The 6,000-nt window shown below is 42.4% G+C and overlaps 1 protein-coding gene across 7 annotated transcripts in view; it reads left to right on the top strand.

The window, feature by feature from the left end:
- The first annotated feature begins 3,106 nt into the window (after window positions 1-3,106).
- Window positions 3,107-6,000, top strand: part of tanc2b (tetratricopeptide repeat, ankyrin repeat and coiled-coil containing 2b) — a 105,203-nt gene continuing 102,309 nt past the window's right edge. For 5 of the 7 annotated variants that reach the window (XM_066662730.1, XM_066662729.1, XM_066662728.1 and 2 more), the window contains exon 1: window positions 3,107-3,236. The gene's annotated coding sequence lies outside the window, so the exon portion shown is untranslated. The remainder of the gene's footprint in view (window positions 3,237-6,000) is intronic. The other 2 variants (XM_066662725.1, XM_066662726.1) reach the window with 2 other exon arrangements.

Genomic DNA, 6,000 nt, shown 5'->3' with positions numbered 1-6,000 from the left:
GCTAACTTGTCCATAGGAATCCCATGGCATGAGTTTGAAAAAAAAGAAGCAAAAATAAATAAATAAACATGGAGAAGCTCCATCACCTCCATGCGGTCGCCATGGCAACCCCGGCCCTTCACCATTCCGGGGGGAATTCCGGTTTTGCACGGCTCACTTGCCAAGTACGCAAGTCAGCTCTTCAGGGGCCTGCCTTTTGCCTCTCCCTAGCAACCGGTTGCTAGGTTGCTACTGCTGCCATGTTAATGTGGCTTGGAGGCTTTCAGGATCGAATGAAATGTCGTATTTTTTGGCGATGGCACCACCTTCTCCTTAATCACACAAGGTTTACAGGCCAGTGCTGCGAAACGTTAACAGGCCGCAACTCTGAACCCGCCCCCTCGTTTTACAGCCACATAAATAAAAGCGGAATTGATGTTACAGCCACCCACAAAGAGACAAAGATGCTGCAGTTTGTTCCATGGCAATAATAGCAGCGTATGTGGTTTGCGGCTCACAATATAGTCCTGCTATGATACAGAAAAATGGGGAGCCTCAGTTGCCTCCTAAACAGCTGCTGAAGTGAAACGAAAAGCTACTCGAGAGATCAAGATATAGAGATTTATTCATCATAGTCTGTAACCTCTTAATCAGTTCAGGGTCGGGGTGGGTCCGGAGGCGGGAACACACCCTGGAGGGGTATAGAGATATATTTGACATATTTTCTCTAAAGGTAGAGTAATGTTTAATAGATGTTTTATAGAAGTTTTTCATTTGATTGATGGTTCCCTCAGGCACTGGTGTTTGATCCCTCTTCAAAATGAATAAACTTGTGTGTGTAGCAAAGCAGTCAGTTGTGTCCACGTTCCTGTAGAGAGGTGAATCTATAGAGTTCAACATCTCTTCTGCAGCAGAGCGGTGGCTGTGTGGATAAAGGCCACTGCTCCACAGAAACCCAGCTTGACCTGGGGACAAGTGAGTTTACTTTGACTGGATTAAGTGGAGGATTTGTGGACAGGCTGCACCCTGCTGGTCCTTGGCTCAGAGGCGCTCAAGTTTAACCCCTGCACTCCCAAACACACCACTTTCCTAATCCGCTCTCTGTCTCTTCAGGACCTTATACTGTTAAAAAAAGAGCTGCGTGAGGTGGTAAAAGGTGCCAGCTGTGGTGTTTGACCCAAGAGAAATGTTCCAAATTGAAATAGAATATTTTGCATATTGAAATGTAAATATTTAGCATTACTTTTCATTGAAATATTGTTTCCTTTCATTTTCTTGCGATGTGTTCCTTTAGCGATACAAGGTTTTCCTCATACGACAGGTCTCTTCAGGACTTGCGTCTGTTATTTGCAGGTGACCGTCACCTGTTTTGCTGGTTGTACGTGGTGCAAAGCTGCTCACTGTATTTTTCCAGCTCACATTTTTGCTGATTTCCTCCTGCTGGGCTGAATATATCTTTCTTCTTCAATGTTTTACCCAGTGTGATTTTTGGCAGGACATGAAGGCAGTTGAGCATGTGGCTAAATGATGACATGAAGGTCAGAACAGGAAGGGCGGATGTTATTGTTATAACCTGTTCACGCCTTAATTATTATTGTTGTCAATGGTTTAAAAGTTTAAAAAATGTTAAACACTTATGTGCACCACGTCTGATTATTATCATTTTTACTGAGTGCATTGAATGGCTCTGAACTCCCAGGCTCTGGAGTTGTGCTGAGGCCTAAGTGTTGGCCCCATAGTCATGAGATAGCTATGTTGACCCCCCAAAATGTCTCATTCTTTAGAGGCCAGGGGTCAGAGGGAGGACAAGAACACTCAGCATTCTCCTCCAAGTTTGCTGAGCTTTGGATAATTTTTGTTTGTGTGTTTACTGTGAAATTATAACAGTGTTAAAGCCACATCTTTTTTTGTTAAGACAAAACATTACAAAAACAAATTGAACAAGATTCTTTTTATTATTTTATTATACAATCATTGGTTTGAAATATCTGTCCAAATGCTAATATCTTCTCAGATACATGTAAAGTAAATAAATATGCCATTCACTTTGATATCACACGATTTTTGAGGAATGGCTAGAAATTGCACCTGTCCCAAATCAATCATCACTTCTCTGAGCTGTCAATCATAACTCAGCCAGACGCCCAGCCAGGCGTGATTAAACGATTACCCGATTTTTCCTCCACAACAACCAGAGGATTTAATTTCCGATCCCCAGACAACTGAGGTGGAAAAAATAAAGCTGTACTTAATGAGAGAGAGGGGCTAATGACTTGTATCGCAAGTGGGACTGGATGAGCAGATGGATTGAATGAATAATGTAGCTCATAATCTTGGCTAAGTCAACAGTGGATTTTCTCTGACAGCTGATGTCACTTTGCTTCTGGTTCTCCAGCGCTCAGACACAGGCCTCCCCAAAACAGCAAGCCAAGAGCTGGAGAACAATCCGTCACACAAACGCCTGCATAATTGATGCTGCCATTTATGAGCAAGGAGGAGGAGGATCATATAAACAAGGCATAGAATGGAGATAATAGAAAATGAAGCTGATAGACTGGACCTGAATACTAATGAGAGAGAATTTTATTTCTAATAGGTAGCCCCTCCATAGTAATTCCATGACAAGAACCAATGAAGTCCACTGAGAATTAACCACTTATTTTACCACTGTGTTTGGATTGTGGGAGGAAACCAGAGCACCTGGAACAAACCCATGCAGACACAGGGAGAACACACCAAGATCCTCACAGACCAAGGACCCGCAGACTCTGCAGCTTTGTGACAGAAGCACCACCTGTGATAGCAGTGTGTCACCCTTCTAAGTGAAATTAAGTTTTATTTAAATTAATTCTCTCTAAAACAGCATGAAACCATATTTTATAAGGAATCAGAAATCGTACACATGTGTATTATTAGGTATAGTATGTGTGATACATTCGTTTGTGGTTTGGGACGCAGCCAGAAATCCTTTTTTAAATATAACTTCATAATAATAATAAATGAATCATGAAACGAATCGATTCCCCTCAAAGATTCACAGCCCCTTCTTGATTGGCACCTCCTCCAACAAGTAGCTCCGTCTCTGGCCCCGCCTACTCATGAATAATCCATGACATTACAGTTGGGTGAAGGCATAGGTGTCCGCTGCGGCGTCTCGGAGGCATATTAAGACTTTGTCGCATAAAAAGGCTGTTTTTTGGCTACGAACAGACTTCCAGGAGCCTTCGGAGTCGATGTTGTTGCTACAAACATGAAGGGTGAGTACGTTTTCGCAGTTTACCTCATGAAACGTAGCGAGGAGGCGTTGGGGAGCAGCTGAGAAATGAAAGGTAAACAGAAGGTGCACAGAAACGGAAAGTAGGAGTGAAAGGTGAAGGACAGAGAGAAGGTTGAGTCTTGGTTTTGAAGCTGAACTTGGTTTTTAACGAGTTTTCCGTTCCACCTTAAACGCTGCAGTAGTTACGTTCTAGAGCCCGAGGCGCGAGAATGCAAGTGCTGCAACGTTTAAGGTGGAACTAGAAATTCCAATAAAAAGCCAACTTCCAACCATTGATGCCCATCGTTTCTATTGGCACTGCCAAGGCTGCTGTTGCATTACAACATTAGATAAATCAATAATACACACGTCCCCTCCCTATACATGTCCAGCGAGGCTCTTCTTCGTCACTAAAAGCCTGGGAAACATCATATACCCTGCAGCTCATCCTTATTAGTCCAGTCTGTGTTTGCATGAATGAGCAGTGTTTCTGTAGGCTGTGATGGACATGGCTCTGTTGCTATGCTTTCTTGCTGTGCTTGTGATTATTGTGAATGCTGTGAAGGCTTGAGGAGAATTGCAGATGGTTTCATAGCCTAGATCCCCTCTGAAAAGTGGGGGCTTCTCTCATTCACAACAGATGATATGCTTATTACAGTGCACCTCATAGAAGTGGTCCTGATGTCACGTACCTCTCTGCCATGAACAGATTTTAAATAACCCGTCTAAGGCCAGAAAATCTGGTTTGTGTATCCCTTAACATTTTATGGTATACCTTTCTTAGAGGAGCAGTCAGAGCTGGACGTCTGGTTCCATTCACCACCACTGTCATGAGTTCTGACAGAGTTGAAATGTGTAGGAACATTCTCCTTGTCTGTTTCTGTTGGTTAACCTTCATTCTGGCTGAAGTTAAAATGGTCTTAACCATTTTAAGCACTGAACTAGGCAGAATTTTGAAAACATCTGTGGATTGTCCCTTTAAAAGTGGGCACCAGTCATGTTAGAGGTGGAGGTCTCGTATCTCGTGTGTTGCATTATGACCACTGGGGGGGTATATGTGGAGCTCTGCTGAATGAAAGTGACGACATTGATCATGCATCGTGTTTTTAAAAGCTCTTTCTGTTGTTTTTCTTCTGTGATACCACCACCTCCTCTCTCACTCTCTCGGATACACAGTGTTCCAGTACCTTTCCATTATAAGGACTCTCCTAGTTATGGGGGCAGTGTTTTAACCTTTATCTCTTGCTACAAGAGAGGCTGGGTCCAGTTTCCATGCTCTCGGCCAGACATCATTCCATCAGGCAAACAGGAACCGAGCGGGAGCTGGTGTGTGGTGATAACACACTAATGAGACAGCCGTAATAAACACCCTGCCCTCTTTCTAATTGTGACCTTTTAATTTGTGTCAGTGTAAGAGAGGTGTGTGTGTGTGTGCTAGGCAGGAAGCCATTTTTATTTGTAGAGTATATTTCGTAAACTGTGGTCATTCAAAGCGCTTTACAAATGAGAAAATACAATGTTAATTCAAGTTAAAATGTAAAACTATGAAGGAGAATTGAAATACAACACAAGTATTTAAAAGAAAGAAAATGAAACATAAAAATGAAATAAAAAGCCATGTTACAGGACAGAAGTGTTGCAGAGCCACCATAGTTTTAAACTGCGTTGATCTGATAAATATGCACTGCTCCTACATTTTGAGGAGATTCATAGACTGGAAACAGCACTTTTTAAAGTCTATTCTGTAACAGAGTGGTGCTCAGAGAAAGGAGTGATGTATAACCTTGTTTTACTCTAAAGCCCCATAACCCAGAAATCTTCCGTTGGGAGTTGGGAAGCATTAGAGCATGTGTGAACACAGCCTCTAATATCCCGGAGCATTCACTGTATCTCCTGCACATGCTGCACAGGCAGCGTTCCATGCCTAAAGCATGCAGAACATTTCCTGTTGTGAGAGCACATCTGACATTTGACTCCCAGGTCATTCATTATGTAAGTGTTATCAGCATCAGTTGTGGCCTTCCACTGTCCTCATGCTCATATAGGACTTCAAAGGCAGGGATTCTACCATGTCCAGCTGGTATTACACTATACCTGGGCAGACAAGGAACAAAGACACAAGATCCAGATTTTAAGATCTCAGTCATAAAGATTTAAAACTACATGAATACTGTACATCAACAGGTTTGTGAATACCACTAATAATGAGTGAATGTAGTTTCTTTAGGTTCCACTGTGCACTGTAGAGCTGTGTTCTCATGTGTAATGGAGCTCCATACTCCACTTCAAGGGAAGTCCAAATTTCCAACATCTAGCCTAAAGTCTTCTTCATTAATTCAGCCGTCTCCTTAGTTTGGAGGCATTTCCACCTACAGTGATGTGAAACAGCAAAAGTTAGTGAATATTACCCAGTTATGGAGCAAAAATAGAGCAATATCCTCATCTCGGTTCGTGCTTTTCACCATTTGGAGTCTCTCAGTGGTCTGAAAGAACTCCAGAGAGAGCCTAGCATACCAGACCAAGCCTGTTTACTTTTTTACTCGTTTACAGACACAGAGGCTTCGTAAACACATTAGACCAGTATCGAACGCACAAACTGACTCGAGAGCAGCAAATAGTGAATTTAATAAAGTGTTTTTTAATTACAGTCATGAACTTGGCCTTAATAGACACTGCTGTTTTCTAGAGCAGTTTTGAGGCTGAATTTGGTGCAGGTTCTGTCTGTTTCTGTTACAGTTCTGAGGGATGCGTGTTTCTCATCTCTC

The sequence above is a fragment of the Hoplias malabaricus genome, chromosome 3 (assembly GCF_029633855.1).
Source record: "Hoplias malabaricus isolate fHopMal1 chromosome 3, fHopMal1.hap1, whole genome shotgun sequence".
Classification (NCBI taxonomy): domain Eukaryota; kingdom Metazoa; phylum Chordata; class Actinopteri; order Characiformes; family Erythrinidae; genus Hoplias; species Hoplias malabaricus.
The sequence above is the reverse complement of the archived record's forward strand: the minus strand, read 5'-3'. Positions and strand labels throughout refer to the sequence as shown.